The following is a 17,660-nucleotide window of genomic DNA, read 5'->3' as shown; positions in this document are numbered from 1 at the left end:
GAGGCTCTACGGCAGGAGGCACAGCTTGGGCCGGGGGAGCCGGCCTGGCTCGGCGGAGCTAGGTTCGAACGGGCCGCCCCTCCCCTGCACGCCGCGGTCCGGGTTTCTCCGCGCGGCCCCTTTAAAACCCAGGGCGTGATCTCAGCCGCGCGCTCAGCCCCGCCCTCCCCGGCGGCGCTCCCGGCGCGCATGCGCGCGGAGCGGGCACTCGGCTGGGCTCCTGACGCGCCGGCGGCGGCGGCGGCGGCGGCGGTGGCGGCGGCAGTGGCGGCGGCGGCGACACCCGGCGGCGGCGCTTCCCGCCCCGCCCGCAGGACCCGGCCGCCGCGCGACGCCCGCGGGCGCCTCTGCGATGGGCTCCTGAGGTAACCTGCCGGGCTGCTTGCCGCCTCGCCCGGAGCGCCCCGCGGCGGGGGCTGGGGTGGGGGCGCCGGCGGGGAGGTCGGCCGCGTGTCCCCGGCGGGGCGGGCACCGGGGGGCCTGGCGTGTCCGGGCCGGGGCGGGCGCGTGGCCGTCCTCGAGCGGCGGGGCGCGGGCGGGCCGTGGGTGTGCCCGCTCCCCTTTCGCGCCAACGTGGCGGGGCCGCGCTGGCCGTGTATCCGGACCTGGCGTCGGGGGCGCCCGAGCGGGGCCGAGCGGGGGCCGGGCCGGGGGTGTGCGGGGCCGAGCGGGGGCCGGCGGGGAGGCCTTGGCGTTGCGCGATGGGCAAGGCGCGAGCCGGGCGCCTGGGTGTGCGTGTTGGGAGCGGGGTCGCGGGGGACCCGTGGCCGGTGGGGGTGCCGGCCTGTGAGTCGTGACTTTTACCCCCAGGCAGGCCCCGGGGCGCCTGACATGGATCTGTCTACCTTGCACCAGGTGGCCCCGGGCTTTTGGCCAGGTAGCCATTCTGGGGAATGGGCTTGGTTTCCCAGTCTATATCTTGGAGGGGGGCATTTGATGAGCCAGCCACTCCCCACACCCCTTCTTCCCTCCTTCCTTCCCTCTGCACTTGGGCAGTGGAGCCAAGCAGGTGTTTGCATGCTTGTTACCTTTGTGTGAGGTGAAGGCTAGGCATTATTTATCTGGCTGCGGGTGCTTTATGTAAGAAAAGAAGTAGCAATCTGTGCCTGGAGCCAGGGGTGCTGCCATCAGCCAGGCCCACTGCCTCCCTCACCTGATCCTGCCCTGGAGGCGCAGGTCTCAGAAGGATGGCTTCCATGACTAACCACACACTCAGCGCCCCTTCTCAGATGTGTTGACAGCTGTGCTTGGTGGGTTTTCGGCCTCTGCACATCTGAATGTCTTGTTGAAAGGACTTGTGGGACAGTGGGGTGGGGTAAGAGGATCAGAAGCCAGGCCTGTGCCCACTTGGACACAAACATGTGATGCCCTAAGCATCGAAGACCTCTCAGTAATGACACCGATGAAAAACACAGGAGAAAGGGATGAGAGGGTTCAGGCTGGGGAGAACGTAAGATGCATTGGCAGGAAAGACACTCACCTAAGGCTGACTGACATTCCTCTAAGGCCTTTTGCTTTCCAAGTCTGTTTTCCCAGTCAGCAACAGCAGCAGCTGTGTGAGTTAGGAATTGTTATTCTGCCTGTGTGGGGAAGAGTACAACTGAGACCCAGAAGAAATTCATGACTTGCTTGTCCATGACACCAGCAAGCCCAGATGCACTTATACTGAAGCCAGAGCTTACCTTGTAATATATAGAGTCTCCCACTATTCAGGGATCAGGCTTCATGCTATTTCCAGTTCTTACTGTGCTATTTTCTCTCCTTGTGCTCCTTGTGTTCCCTGGGGTAGAAACAACTAGGGGTGCAGAGGTCTGATGCTGAGCTGGACTGAAGGCTCCTAGTCTGCTGGGAGAACAGAGAGTGATCTCAATCTGTTTGGAGGCCCCTGTGACCACTGGGGGATACCGAAGGCACTAACCTCCCTCTCCCCCTTCCCACCAAAGGCAGTTTAGATGACTTTGTGCAGTCCTGGGGATTCTGGATATGGTGGTGGGGATGCTATAAGGAGCCCTTTAAAACCCTCTCAGCCTAATGGCAGAGAGCTTCCAGGCCAGATTCTTGCCAGTGACCCAATTGTCCCAGTTCCTTAGGATTGGCTGAGTTCTGTGAGCTTGAGCTGTTTGGAAGTTGTTTTCTTCCAATCTCTGCCTCTTTTTCTTCTGATGTTCAAACAGAGGGCTTTGCACATGCTGGTCAAGCTCTCTGTCACTGAGCTACATCCCCAGTCTGCTCCCACTCTTGTCTTTGAGAGTTTTGCTCCTGTTTGTTGGCTGGCCTGCCCAGCCCTCTCCCAGAGAGGGGCTCAGTGCTATTTCCAGTCCCTGCTGTGCTCATTTCTCTCAGTACATTCCCTGGAGTAGAAACAGCCTTGGCAAGGCAGGGTACAGCCCTTTATTGTTTTGAAAACCTGTAGCAGTGAATGAGACTGGGGATTTGGTGTGTGTGTTCCAGGAGGCTTGCAGCTGGGCCCTGGGAGCTCTGTGGAGTCTGCCCCAAGATCTTTGGCCAAGGCTGTTGCAGGTAGCAAGCACTTACTAAATAGCTACTGTGTGCCAAGCACTGTTGAACTTCTAGAAGATAGGCTAGAAATGTGGGTTTTGCCCTCTTAAAAGGCTGTGGTTGGGGCCGGGAGTTTGGCCTAGTGGTAGAGTGCTTGCCTAGCATGCACGAATATCTGGGTTCGATTCCTCGGTACCACATACATAGAAAAAAGCTGGAGGTGGTGCTGAAGCTCAAGTGGTAGAGCTCTAGCCTTGAGAAAGTCCAAGAACAGTGCTCAGGCCCTGAGCTCAAGCCCAAGACTGGCAAAAAAAAAAAAAAAGGCTGTGGTTGCTGAGGGAGCCCAATCTGTAACAAATATGGGTAAGACAGTGCTCTACTTGTATTGGAAACAGGGGGGTCTGAAGGGGCCCCGAGTACAATGGGAACAACAGCTTGTTTATTGAGCATTTACTGTGTACCAGGCACAGTTCAAAGTGCTCTCATCCTCCATCACTGTCCATATCCAAGCTGAGCTGGCCTCAGACCTTGCTCATCCCTCACTGACCTGGGCTGTGCCAGAAGTCTCCTTTGGCCTGAAAGACTAGGGCTGCTGGATTGGCAAAGGAAGAGGGGAGGGCCTTCTGGGAACCCCAGACCAATGTGCAGTCCTGAAATGCCTGTCTCTCAAATGGGGCTTCCATGGGCCAAGTTGGGAAGACCTTTGAAAGATCCACTAAAGAGTTTAAACTTGAGGGCTGGGAATGTGGCTTAGTGGTAGAGTGAGTGCTTGCTTAGCATGGACCAAGGCCTTCATCGATTCCTTACTACCACAGAAAAGGCCAGATGTGGTGATATGGCTCAAGTGGTAGATAGAGTGCTAACTATTAGTCTTAATGAAAAGAAGCTCAGGGACAGTGCCCAGGGTCTGAATTCAAATTCCAAGACTGGCAAAAAAAAAAAAAGTTTAAACTTGAGCCTGGTTTATAGGATCCCTTGAAGACACACTCAGCTGTGTGTTATATGGCAGAGTCGACTTCCTGTTTCTGCTTCCTTAACTCCTGCGGTGCTTCCATGATGACCTGCCTCCTTCCTGTTTGCTCCCCACTGGTCCTGAATCTTTGTAGTTTTTGCTGTCCCTTCTTTCTCTTCTTCCTGAGCTTCTGATCTGAAGGCTTTATGTCCCAGGTTAGGCCCCAGGACCCTCCCTGGTCATTGTGTCTGCTCTGTAACTGGCCTCTTCTACTGCTAAGACTGGCCTCCACTGCTCTAGAATTTCATTCTCTCAAGTCTCTTGGTCATCGCTGACTTCTCATGTACTCTGATGGGGGATGCCTTTGAGATCCGTGGTTCCCATCTGCTCCTGCCCCTCACCAAGCCCTCAGCTCTATAAATACAAGCTGAGGGGAGTAGGGGTCAGAACCGAATTCAGAGCCAGGCAAGCTAGCTTTGGCTGCTGTGAGCTCACTATGGTCTTGCTTGCTGTGCTCTCCGCTGCTGCTCTGATCACTGGCATTTTATACAACTTGCTTGTCTCACCAGAGTGAGGAATCAGGCTATCCCTCCTTGCAATGTTGATGGCTGTGGGGTCTTTGCAGAATACTGCTGAAGCTTAGCCCAGGAGGAAGGGGCTGGGGTGATGGGCTAGGATGTGAGAGGGGGAATTCTGACCTGGATGCCTTGGCATAGGTGGTTGAGGATTTGAGCACAGGTCAAACAAGGTCACTGGGACCAGGATGGAGAGGGTTTAATGAGCTGAGCAATCACCTGGAGTGAGAACTGGAGATAAGCTTCAAACCTTTCCTTGGGCAAATTGCTTGTCCCATTCTAATTCCTAATCTCAGAGAGAGAGCGAGAGAGCGAATGAGAATATGTATGTATGTGTATATGTGTAGGTCCTAGAGCTTGAACTCAGAGCAAGGTCCTGTCTTTAGTGGGTTTTTTTTTTTTTGGCCCTCTATTAACCACAGTTCCATTTCCTGCCTGGGCTGGCTTTGAACCAGGATCCTCAGATCTCAGCCTCTTGAGTAGCTAGGATTATAGATGTGAGCCGTTGACACATGGCTAAAGTGGAGATTCTAGTAGTGAAGCTGGGGCTCTGGTGACTGCATATCTGCTTGTAGCCCAGTGTGGTATCTGGCAATAGATACCGGTGTTTCCTCTTACCTTATAGGTGCATTTATTTATTCAGGAAAGAGATGTTGGTCTTGTGTGCCAGGCAGTGTGTAGAGAGCTGCATAAGACCCGGGTTCGATTCCTCGGTACCACATATGTAGCAAAAAGCCAGAAGTGGTGCTGTGGCTCAAGTGGTAGAGCCCTAGCCTTGAGAAAACCCAGGGACAGTGCTCAAACTCTGAGCCCAAGCCCAGGACTGGAAAAAAAAAAAAAAAAAAAGATGTCACCATGTGAAAAAGTAAAGAAAGTGGGTTTGTAAAATTGTATGCTCTTAAGACTCAGCACCTAATGAGCCAGAAACAAATGCAATCAAGTGGGATCTCTCCCTGTCTTCCTCTCTCTTTCTCCTTCTTTTCCAGACCTGATGCTTGAACTCAGGGCTTGAACACTGTTCCTGAGCTTCTTTTGGCTCAAGGCTAGCCCTCTGTCACTTGAGCACAGCACCACTTCTGGCCTTTTCTATGTATGTGGTACTGAGGAATCAAACCCAGGGCTTCATGCATGCTAGGCAAGCACTCTACCACTAAGCCACAGTCCCAGCTCTGGGATCTCTTTGTGAGGGACCAGAAAGGGAAGGAGTCGAGGGAGATCTGGATGGACATTCATGTTTCCCTCTCCTCTCTGTAGGGGATGTGATGGAGGTTTCCTAGCACTAAGCATTCTGTATAACAAGACTGGAATCCTTAACAGCCTCTATTCCTGAAACTGCTTTTCTACAGTCCTGGAGGGAATTGAAAAGCTGGAATTAGACTGGATGCCCAGGCAGCGTTCACTCACATGTCACTGCTGAAACTCTGTGGTTGGGCACAACCTAGAAAGCCTGCACGTGGATTCCAGTGGGCAGCTTTTCCAGTCTTCAGTCAGTGATGGCTCAGTGTCTGGCATGAAGCCTTGCGTCAAATGATGCTGGCATGGACTGAACAGATGGACAGTGGATGGGTTAATGGCATTGCCACTTGAGATAATGCTGGAATTATTCTTGGAATAGGAGGTGCTGAGATCAAGATTGTTTATTAGGACTGAGGTTATTTTATTGGGGTCCAGCAGTGTCCAAGACTAGGCTTGAGTCTTCCCCAAGGACTGGTGCCTGTGGAGGGTATGGGAGTTTTCAGGCCTGAAAGGAGGCAGGAAGCCCAGCAGACACCTCCTTTCCTTCTCTTGTGGGGCGGAAACTAAAGGGGGAAGATCCCACCCAGAAAACCTTTGTGCCTGATCTGCGTCACTTCCAACTCTGCTATGTCTTCAGATGTGACACACTATGAAGTATTGACATAGTAAGCAATTGACTGTTCTTCTCAGTTTTGGCAACTTTGAGGAACAAGTACACTGTAGATATACTTGTTGTCTACAGTAAATTTGAAATACAGAAAGGATTAGGATAAAACTGATTGTGCTAGCACAGGTCTGTAATCACTGCAGTGGGGGAAGGAAGACTAAGGCGGGAAGATCATGAATTCTAGGCCAGCCTGGGCTACTTAGTAAGATTCTTTTTTTTTTTTAAAGCCAAGTATTGGTGGCTCATGCTTGGCTTCCCTCTCAGAAGGCTGAGATCTGATGATTATGGTTCAAAGTCATCAAGGCAGGAAAGATCAAGAGATTCTTCTCTCCAATTAACTACAAAAAAGCAAGAAATTACGCTGTGGCTCCAAGTGATAGAATACTAGCCTTGAGTGCAAATGCCCAGGGACAGTGTCCACGACCTCTTGCGTTCAAGCCCTAGGACCAGTGCCAAACAAAACAAAAACAAAAACGCCCCAAGAAAGTTGGCCAGATATGATGGTTCATGACTGTAATCCCAGCTACTCAAGAGACAGAGGCCAGATCATCTGTCTAAAACAGAGCCATAGTACTTAGTTTCAAGTTCTCGGCAGGAAAGGTGACGTCCCCATCCTGGATCCTGGTCAGCAGTGTAGTGTAAATACTGGACCAAGAGTCATTCAGGTGATGACCTGGAGTGAATTACTCGTGGTCCTATCTGAGCTTCGCCTCTCAACAAAGATTTCTCCCTCTCCGTTGCCTCCTGATGCTGCAAGGCTCAGGTTGGTTCCCAGGAGTTGTTGAGTCCCTGCTCGGTATAGTGATCCATGCTAAGCATTCGGAAGGCTGAAGTAGGAAGATCGTGACTTTAAGGCCAGCCTGGTGTGGTTTGGAGGCTGAGCAGGAAGGAAGGATGCACAGAAGTAGGTGTACACTCTGTATGTTGCCTCTCTCCCAACCTGAAACCTATCCAGTGATCTTCCTAAGGACCTTTGCTCCCTTCCTGGAATCATGGTGGGTCTCAAGATGGCTGCTCTCCAAGGGAGGGTAAGAGTGAGAAGTTACCACATTTTGTCACCCTGAAAAGATAGCCACACCTTCCGCCCATGAGGTACCGTACCTTTATTTTCTGCTGTAACTCCTGTGGACAGGCTACATCTAGGTAGGCCCTGTCCTGCTGACAAGAGCCTAGACCTCCTCTCCTCGATCTGCTGGGTGAGCTTTTCCTAAGTCCTCTGAGTCATTATTTATAGAAAAGCTCAAAGAAAAATTACCAGCACCATGGTGGCACTATAGCTATTACCGGCTGACAGAGCCTCTTGGTCTTACCACATTTTATCACCATGCCCTTCACTTTGCAGAGTGATTAATGAGTATGTGGTCCTTCAGTATCAATTTAAGGGCCTATAAAGCACAGGGACAGATGTTGGCAGGGATGTGTGAGATTATGTTCATCTTAATATTAGCAGCTAATAATCTTAATTTTATTTTCATTGTAATTGGTGCAGGGCTTTGCACATTTCACACATGTGCTTTCATTTAATTCTATCATTGCCTATGAACCTCGGAAGACTAATAATTATTGCTATTATTCTGTAGAAAGAGGAGCTAAGACTCTGAATTGCCTAAGATCATGGGGAAGGTAGCAGCCAAGTTTTCTGGCATTTCTTTCTCTGATGGCCATAGCACTGGCCTCCACACACAGTTTGCACCCATCCACTGGAGAGCTCAGCATACTGGATTGCTGCAAAGTGTATCATTAAGAATACAGGTCAAAACGGAGGATGGGGGCAGGAGACAGAAGTCTGCCCTGCTTGGGTAGGCTGAGGAACATTTGAACTCAGGCTTTGTGTACAGTAGAGCGTGATAGGTAGAGAGGTGAGAAGAAATAGGGAGAGTGCTTTTGGGAGAGTGCACCTGGAAACACAGGGACCTGGGTCATAGCAGGTGAGCACCAAGGCCAGTGAACCTCCCAGGGAACTTGGGGTCCCTCTCTAGTAGTGTAGCAAGTCATCTTTACACAGTTTTCTTAATGAGATTTAAAGGAGCAGGGCCTGTAAATGTAAGATTGCCAGGACAGTATGTCTCGTTTTGTAAGAGTGACCTGGTGAGCTGTGCAGCAGTTAGAAGAACTTCTCTAACAGTACCTGCAGAGTGACTAAGTAAAAAAGGGACTCAAGGAGCAGAGCTTTAGCAGGGACCATGGGCAAGCTGATGGTATTTGTTCTCTCAAACATTCCTCCCACACTGTTCAGGACAGAGACCCTTTCATCCACACTTTCCAGGAAAAGGTCCTGATTTGGGGAGATTGGAGGAAACATCATTTTGATCATTGCCTACCCTCAATTGCCTTCACTGGAAGGACATTTAGATTCCTTTGAGAGACCACCCGATCCTCCACAAATGCCCTCTTGAAAAGCGATGCTTGGGTGGCCATGTGTTTGGTTCACGTGCAAGGAGTCACACAAAAATAATAGCTGCTTGTCCTAAACACAGAATACTATGCAGTCATAAAAAAAATGAAACAGAGGGCCGGGAGTTTGGCCTAGTGGTTAAAGTGCTTGCCTAGCATGCATGAAGACCCGGGTTCAATTCCTCGGTACCACATACACAGAAAAAAGCCAGAAGTGGTGCTGAGGCTCAAGTGGTAGAGCTCTAGCCTTGAGAAAAAAGTCCAAGGACAGTGCTCAGGCCCTGAGCTCAAGCCCAGGACTGGCAAAAAAAAAAAAAAAAAAAAGAAACAGAAAATCCATATGTTGAGACAGAACAGTAGCAAATGTAAATTGTGGGGTGAAAGAGGTAGGTAGAGGGAGTTGTCTGGATACCACACTGTAAAACTGAAGGGACTGTACTTATGTGTGTATAGGGGGCATCTGGCACTGAAAGAAGCTGGGAGCTGTGATGCCTCTAGGGGGCGCTGGTGCCAGGTGATTAGTTGCAGCTGTACTTCCCCCTCCACCCCCCTTCCCCCCAGGAGACAAGGTCTCACTGTGCTGCCCACTCTGGCTCTGAGTTCCCGAGCTCAAGTGATCCTCATGCCTCAGTTCTGATAGCTAGACCTATAGGCACACATTACCATTCCTGACTTGCCTGTATACCTTCTTTCTGGTTTTGTTTTGTTTTGGGTAGTACTCAGAGCTTCTTGCTTGCCAAGCAGATACTCTATCTTGAACCACTCTTCTTGTGTTGGTTATTTTTAAGATAGGGTCAGTCTCACTTTATGCTTGAGTAGGCATAAGCCCCAGTCCTTCTATTTATACTTTCCACTGGGGCTGGGATGGCAAGGTCCACCACTGTGTCCAGCCATTAATGAGAATGAGTTTCATGGACTTGAACCAAGATCTTCCAATCTTTGACTCTCAAGTAGTTAGGATCATAGGCTTGAGCAACTGTTCCTAGTTTCCTATGTCCCTTCTCACTGTCAAAATGTGAACTATGACTTTTCAAAAAATTAAGTGAAAAGCATGAGAGTTGCGACCGCAGAAAACTCCAACCATTCCCTCCAGCCAGCCTCACCAAACTCTGACTACCGCATAATGAAAATGCACCAAACCAGGTGTGGTGGCTCATGCCTATAATCCTACCTATTCAGGAAGCTGAGAGCTGAGGATCCACAGTTCAAAGCCAGCCCGGGCCCTAAAAAAGTCAATGAGACTCTTTCTTCTCTCTCTCTCTCTCTCTCTCTCTCTCTCTCTCTCTCTCTCTCTCTCTCTCTCTCTCTCTCTCTCTTTCTCTGTCTCTCTCTCTCTCTCTCACTTTCTTCTTCCCAGTCCTGGGACTTGAACTCAGGGTCTGAACACTGTCCTTGCACTTTTCCCTCAAAGCTAGCACTCTGCCACTTGAGCCTCAGCACCACTTCTGGCTTTTTTGATGTATGTGGTACCAAGGAATTGAACCCCGGGTCTTCGTGCATGTTAGGCAAGCACTCTACCACTAGGCCAAACTCCCAGCCCTATGAGACTCTATGTCTAATTAACCACTAGAAAACTGGAAGTGGCGCTGTGACTCAAGGGGTAGGGCGTAACTTTGAGCTGAAGAGCTCAGGGACAACACCCAGGCCCAGAGTTCAAGTCCCACTACCCACAAAAAAAAAGCATCAGCCAGCTGATTGCCTGTAGCTTATGTCTGTATTCCTAATCACTCAGGAGACTAGGATCTTAGGATCATGGTTCAAAGCTAGCCCGAGCAGAAAAGTCCCTGTGAGACCCTTATCTCCAGTTAACCACTTAAAAACTGGAAGTGGGCCGGGAGTTTGGCCTAGTGGTAGAGTGCTTGCCTAGCATGCACGAAGATTCCTCAGTGCCACATATATAAAAAAAGCCGGAAGTGGTGCTGAGGCTCAAGTGGTAGAGCTCTAGCCTTGAGAAAGTCCAAGGACAGCGCTCAGGCCCTGAGCTCAAGCCCAGGACTGGCAAACAAAACAAAACAAAACAAAAACAAAAAAACCGGAAGTGATCTGTGGCTCAAGTGGTAAAGCTCTAGCTTTAAGCACAGAGAGGCTCAGGGACAATGCCCCGGCCCTGAGTTCAAGCCCCAGGACTGGCAAAGAAAGAAATTTAAAAATACACAAATACAACATATAGCTCTATGGATTTTTATATCTATACATACCATGTAAATCACTGTCTTGACGAAGCCACACGGCACTACCCTGCGCTCCTCCTGGCCACTTAGCTTTCCAAGTAATGGCTACTCAGCACCTATGATTCCTTAGTCTGGTTTTGATCCTCTAGGTTACAGCACAAAGTCTCTGGTGTCTGGCTTTCCACCCTCCGTACAGTCAGTAAGATGATTTGTCCTTTCCCACAGTGTGGAGGTGTCCGATGACTGAATATGTCTATTCATGTAGCCCTTCTGTGGGAGGCAGGCAGGCCTCTGAGCTTGCCTAGCTCTTCTACTGTGAACTCTCTTGCCCTTGTCTGTGGGGTGCATGTTCACTCATTGCTGTGTGAGTACAGTGTGTGTGTGTGTGTGTGTGTGTGTGTGTGTTTATGTTTATGTTTATGTTTATGTTGCTGCATCCCTGGCTCAATACATGTTTGTGTGAATGAAGATCAAGTGTGAATGAAGGTCAAGTTGAGATCTTTTCACCAAGAAGTGTTGGGCTGGGTTTTATGTTGACAGGGTCTCCTGGGCCTGGCAGGTGTGGGGGTCTTAGGTCAGATACTCTGCTCCCATAGTGCAGTAGAGTATTTGGGATTCTGTACCCATATGCTCAGTGCCAGTCACTTATAGAGGGGCTCCCAAGCCCGGTAAACAGGCTGAGCACTGGTCCATTTGTACTTAATTTGGGAGAAAGCTGGGGTGATTAGAATTTGGACTGGTGTGTATTGAAAATATGTAATTCAAGGCTTGATCAAGGACCTCCTGCTGAAGGATTTTAAATTCCTCTGTTCTCCTTTGTTTCTGCATCTCCCCAACCCCAAGTGACAGATAGGTATGTGATTGGTTAATTTTTTTTTTTTCTTCCTTCCTGCTTGAGAGATTTGTGGGAATGTGTCCTGGGAGAAGAGACGTGGGCTCACCAGAGTGGCCCTACATAGATTGTGTTGATTAGAGAGAAGTGGGAGGGAGAATGGCCCCCTGTCCTGCTGGGAGGGCTTGTGGTCCCCTTTCAGAGGGCTGGCCTGGGGGAGCTGCCAGCTTCTGGCCTGGCTGCTCTCTTCCTCTAATCCCCTTTGGAAAAGGGCCCAGCTGTAGGCCACCACCAGTGCCTTTGATGTGGGCCAGCCTCCCCCTAAAGGCAGCCACCTAGAAGCTAATGGAGCAGAGCAGCCCCCAGAGGCAGCAGGCAGCTGAAGAGGAAGCCATGTGGTCAGTTCAGATTAACACTGCTCAAGTCAGGTACTAGTTCTGTGAAGATGGAAGTTGCTCATAGATAGAAAGTACAAAAACAAAGCAGGAGTCTGAGTGTGTGGTCTGTCCTTGCAGGAGGGTTCAGAGCTGAAACTCACCCATGTAAAGTGAGCCAACCACCAGAGATGGACTGGCTGGGTTTCTGAAGCCCTGGCTGACTGGAGGATGAAATGACTGGGAGACAAAGCAATAATAATGAAACACCAAGCCCAATGTTTAAATAGGGAGAATTTGGGGAAAGGGATGAGAAAGGCATGCCTTGTTTTTGTTCTTGTTTTTTGTTTTTTTTTTTGCCAGTCCTGGGGCAAGCCCTTTACCACTAAGCCACATTCCCAGATTCCAGCTTCTATTTTTATCATCTATTTGTTCATTTTGTGCTGGTATTGGGGCTTGAACTCAGGGCTTTGTGCTCCTACTTGGCCTTTTCCACTCAAGGCTGGTGCTCTACTACTTGGGCCTCCACTTCCAGCTTTTTGGTGGTTAATTGGAAATGTGAGTCTCAAGGACTTTCTACCGAGGCTGACTTCGAATCTTGGTCCTCAGATCTCAGCTTCCTGTGTGTCTAGGGTTACAAGTGTAATCATTCCTGTAGAGCCCTCCTCCATCCTCTAAATGAGCAGTAGAGTGTCTTCCTCTTGTCTCCATGCTTCCACATCACGCTGACTCCCTCACACAATCACCTTCCCCTTCCATGTTTGAAGGAGTGCTGTGATGACATCAGGCCACTTGGAAACTCTTGGTGGCCCCTCTTTCTCCTCATATTCTCAGCGTCAGCACATCGGCAAAGTCCCTTTTGTCCTGTCAGGATATGCTCACGCTCTCAGCTTTGAGGGCTAGGCTGTGGACATCTCCGGTTGCCACAGTGAGGTGTCCTCTTACACAAGAAGTTAAAATGAGTAGAATCTGCTTAAGATGCTTAGATGCTCTGGAATGTAAAAGTTCTGGGCAGGAGGCCACAGAGGCTGCACCTAGCTTTAGGCTTGTGTGGGGAAGAAGGGTGGATTTAGGGAGGGATCCACCAGCCCTCTTCCCTGGAAAAGGATGCAGGGAGCTGTGTGGAGAGTTGTTTCCTGAGCTTGCTGTGATAGTTCCTAAGGCCTTGCCCAGGGCCGGTTGAACTTCACCCAACATCCCCTTCCCAGTTCCCAGTCCTCTGATATGTTCTCAGCCCCTTCTGATACTAGTTCTGCTTTCTTGTAGGGAGAAGGTGGAGGGGACGCTCAGAGCTCACCATTCCCTGCTTGCTTTGTGAGCTTGGTGTGCTTGGGCCTGTTCCCCAAATTCTTACGAGCCCCAGCCCCTGAGAAGTGAGCCTGGCCTTGATGGCTTCCCATTTTCTGCTGTACCCCAAGGTTCCTCTCAGGAGACTCATACACCTGTCTGGACACCCTGATTGACTTAGTGGCGACCATTGAATGCCATAGGTAACACTGTTGGTCAGTTGCATTGCCCTGCACCCTTACCATGCATCTGCTTCCTGGCAGCCCAGCCCAGTCCAGCCCAGCCCAGCACAGGTATACTGTTCCAGCAATACCTGCCTGAGAGACAGGGGTAACACATTTGTTCCTTTGCCTCAGAGCAGTTGTTTAGCATTTTTTTTTTTTTTTGCCAGTCCTGGGCATGAGCTCAGGGCCTGAGCACTGTCCTTGGACTTTTTCAAGGCTAGAGCTCTACCACTTGAGCCTCAGCACCACTTTCAGATTTTTTCTGTGTATGTGGTACCAAGGAATCGAACCCGGGTCTTCGTGCATGCTAGGCAAGCACACTACCACTAGGCCAAACTCCCAGCCCAACAAATTCACTTTTAACAGCATTGTCAACTGACCATGGTCCAGGAGTGAAATGACTGAATGCAATCACAGTCGTGACAAAGACCATGGAAAGAAAGCACAGGCACAGCAGAGAGGTGGCAGGTGGTAAGGATGTTGGGCTGAGATCTGTGGAGAGCGGAGTGATCTGGTCCCGGGTCTGGGTGGTGGTGGACAGTGTTAGACTAAGAGTGAGAAGGAAGCACACAGGTCAGTCTATTCACTTGTTCTTTTTTCCAGCCAGAGCAAATGGGATGCTGTGCATAGGTCCTGAGGCTGGGGCACCTAGCACCTGACCTCTGACCTCCAGGTCAGTCTAGTAGGGGGAAGAGAGCTGGGTATGGCCCAGCCTCCATCTTCTGTTCTTTCCTGTCCTTCTCTCCCTCTCTCCAGGTGAACACCAGTGTCCTTCACCCGAGCTCGAATGTGCTAGCAGTGATATTTCTCAGAATGCAAGCTTGGCTCCAGGCCAGGTGCCCATTGCTCAGTTGTGTTATTCTCTTCTTTCACACCATGGTGAGCAGGGCATTGTGCTGGGCCTAGAGGGGTGTGAAAGTGTGTACCATGGGAATGCTCGCAGCTGGTAACACTGTGGAGTAAGCACATCAGAGTCCAGCTACAGTGGATAGACCTAGGAGCCGCCAGCATGTTTAGGACAAGGCAAAAGTAAGAATGCACAGGTATGGTAGTTCACACTTGTAATTCCAGATCCTCAGGAGGCAGAAATTAGGTGGATCAGGGTTTGAGGCCAGCGTAGGCATAAGCTGGAGACCCTATTTGCAAATTAACTTAAAACGGGCTCAGAGTTTACAGGTACAAAACCCTCTGGCTTCTTAATGCTTACTAGCAGGCACAGGCCCTGAGTTCAAACCCTAGTACTACCGAAAATTAAAAATAATATTGACCTGACAATGATGACCAGGGCAGAGAAGAAGATACTAGGCACATAGGCCTGGACACATAGGTGTGGGTTTATACCTGCAGGAGCTATGAGGATGATAGAGGCGGGGGAGAAAGGCCAACGACCCTGAGGTGTGGAGGAGGACACTCAAGTTAGAAAGTTAAGTGTAAAAGTCATTTCCACCGGCATTAGTTCCCCACAGCTCTGGAGGGCTGCCAGCTACCTCCTCTTTCCTGTGCTGGAATCCAGAGCACACAGAAATCCCAAAGGTCCCTCCTCAGTTACAACACACTAATTTTGTGGCAAAAATCTGCCCTGAATTGATGTGAAAATAATTATGGTCTTTAAAAATATCTCACCTTGGGCAATTAGCTGTGCTTTTCTCTGCTTTTGGTTGAGGAGCTGTCAAAGGCCCTGTGAGGGTGTCACACTATATGTAGCAGGATGTATCACAGATAATACGTGTTACGTACACATGTAGACATCTCATTGGGCCCAAAGGCTGTGACCATGGCAGGACAGTACATACCTGCTCTCCTCCCCAAAGTCAAAGTCCATTATCTTCCCAGTCCAAGCTCAGGTGACAGAGCTGAGATTCCAGCTCATTTCCCTGACTCAGCCTGGGACAAAGGGCCAACTGTGGCATGGCCTCTTAACCACTTCTGCGCAGTGTGTGAGTAGGGGACCATGTGGCACGACCTCCTTGCTGACAAGTGACCACTGGGGAGGAGGCTGGACAAGTAAGAGCTGCAGTCTGGTGGGTAAGCTCATGGGATGCACTCAGGAAAGAGTCAAGACAGAGAGGGGCAGAGAGAATGAAAGCCTTTAAACTTTGCTTGTTGTGCATAGCATGGCACTATTATACTACATACATGCTAAAACTTACTCCATGAGCAAAATCAGAGAACAAGCTAAAAATGTCCTAATTGTATATATGTATGTGCCTGTACTGGGGCTTATTAAACTTAGATTCTGAGCCCTGTCCCCCCCCCCTTTTTTCCCTCAAGGCTGGGGCTCTACTGTTTTTTGTTTTTGTTTGGTTAGTCATGGGGCTTGAACTCAGGGCCTGGACACTGTTTGCTTAAGGCTAGTACTCTTCCACTTGAGCCACAGCTCTACTTCTGGTTTTGGGGTAATTAATTGGCGATAAGAGTCTTGTAACTTTCCTGTCCAGGCTGGCTTTGAACTGAGATCCTCAGATCTCAGCCTCTTGAGTAGTTGGGATTATAGGCATTAGCCACTGGCAGCTTTTGTATGTTTGTCTGTCTGTCTGTCTGTCTTCTTTTTTTTTTTTGCTGGTCTTGAAGCTTAAACAAAGGGCTGGGCCTGAGTGCTGTGCCCTAGCTCAAGGCTAGTAGTACTTTACCACTTGAGCTACTATGCCACTTCTGTCTTTTTCTGTATTAATTGGAGATAAGAATCTCTTATGCTGCCTTTGAACCAAGATCCTCAGATCTCGGCCTCCTAGGACAAATGAAAAAATTGCTCCTCCCTAGAACAAATGAGAACATTTTGTTATGTAAAGTTTTTTAGTTTTTCAGATTTGAAATTTTTTTCTTCTTTGGCATTAAAAGAAATCAGTATTCTGTCTGGGGATGTGGCTTAGTGGTAGAGTGCCTGCCTAGCATGCATAAAGCCCTGGGTTTGATTCCTTAGTGCCACATAAACAGTGTAACTCAAGTGGCATAGAGGTAGATTTGAGCAAAAGAAGCTCAGGCTCAGGCCCTGAGTTTAAGTTCTGGAACTGGCAAAAAAAAAAAAAAAATCAGTGCTCTAATGTATTTTTTGGGTAACAGAACTCTGGAATAAACCGAATACTCATTCTCCCCGTGTTCTGCCTGCCACTAGCCTCCCCAGAAGCAGCTCCCTGATGAGTGAGTGTGCCCTTCCTGTGGAGGGCGTGGTAACTGTGCCTGCAAATTTTTGAAGCAGGCGCTAGGAAGCTGCCCCTGTGAGCCAGTTGTCATAGAAATGGCCAAATATGGAATTATATCTCTTCCCTTTTTACTGTTTGTATTATTTTTGTGAGATGCTGGGGATTGATGCTTCAGTTAACGTCATAACTCTTGAATCCCAGTACCTGGTTACTGGGTTTGACCACTCTGATTGTTTTTCTGTAGAATAGGCAGTAAAGTGCTAATCTGGCTAACTTCCCTTACCCCTGCCTCCATCTGCTTTTGTGTAAAGTTTGGTTCCGCTGTCTGAAGGATTTTCTTGGGAAGCTAATTTGTGCATGTGTGCATCTGTGTGTGTGTGTGTGTATGTGCATGTATGTGTGAGTGCGCATGCACATGCGCGTGTGCTTGAACTCAGGGTCTCCCACTCTTGCTAGGCTTTTTTCTGCACCAGCCTGGCACTCTACCACTTGGGCCACACACTTTCAATTGTTGAAGGATTTTTTTTTTTTTTTTGCAGGCCTGGGCTTGAGCTCAAGGCCTGAGCCCTGTCCTTGGACTTTCTCAAGGCTAGAATTCTACCACTTGAGCCGCAGCACCACTTTCAGCTTTTTTTCTATGTATGTAGTGCGGAGGAATCGAACCTAGGTCTTCATGTATGCTAGGCAAGCATTCTGCCACTAGGCCAAACTCCCAGCCCCTCTTTTTTTTTACATATTGATTTGTTATTTATTTATTTGTTTTTGCCAGTCCTGGGCTTGAGCTCAGGGCCTGAGCACTGTCCCCTGGATTTTCTCAAGGCTAAGGCTCTACCTCTTGAGCCTCAGCACCACTTCTGGCTTTTTATCTGTGTATGTGGTACTGAGGAATCGAACCTCATATCTTTGGGCATGCTAGGGAAGCACTCTACCACTAGGCTAAACTCCTGGTGCCTGATTTGTTATTTATTAAGTAGTTATTAATTACTGAGACAGTTGTTTCTTTTTTTTTTTTTTAAGATTCTTTTCATAAAGCCCATCATGGGGGTGTCCGTCTCTGCCCTACACTGAGACCAGCACTTAATTCACGGTACAGTCTTGTTGCATTGCTCTCTCCCTCTTTGAAAAGAAAACCACAAGCTAGGTACTACAGTACATGCCTTTAGTTTCAGGATGAAGGTGGAGGGGTCTTTTGAGTGTAGGACCCAGGAGTTTAAGACTAGCCTGGGCTAGAGTAAGACCCTATCTCAAGAAGAGAGTGGGGCAGGGCAGAGAGACAGAGACAGAGACAGAGAAAAGGGAGGGGGGCAAA

The 17,660-nt window shown here is 49.4% G+C and overlaps 1 protein-coding gene across 1 annotated transcript in view; it reads left to right on the top strand.

Moving 5' to 3' along the window:
• The first annotated feature begins 272 nt into the window (after positions 1-272).
• Positions 273-17,660, top strand: part of Tmem184b (transmembrane protein 184B) — a 47,026-nt gene continuing 29,638 nt past the window's right edge. Inside the window, exon 1 of the mRNA XM_090328696.1 lies at positions 273-365. The gene's annotated coding sequence lies outside the window, so the exon portion shown is untranslated. The remainder of the gene's footprint in view (positions 366-17,660) is intronic.

Source organism: Megascapheus bottae, chromosome 2 (assembly GCF_031878675.1).
Source record: "Megascapheus bottae isolate mThoBot1 chromosome 2, mThoBot2.hap1, whole genome shotgun sequence".
NCBI lineage: Eukaryota > Metazoa > Chordata > Mammalia > Rodentia > Geomyidae > Megascapheus > Megascapheus bottae.
Note: the sequence above shows the minus strand (reverse complement) of the source record. Positions and strands in the feature narration are given on the sequence as shown.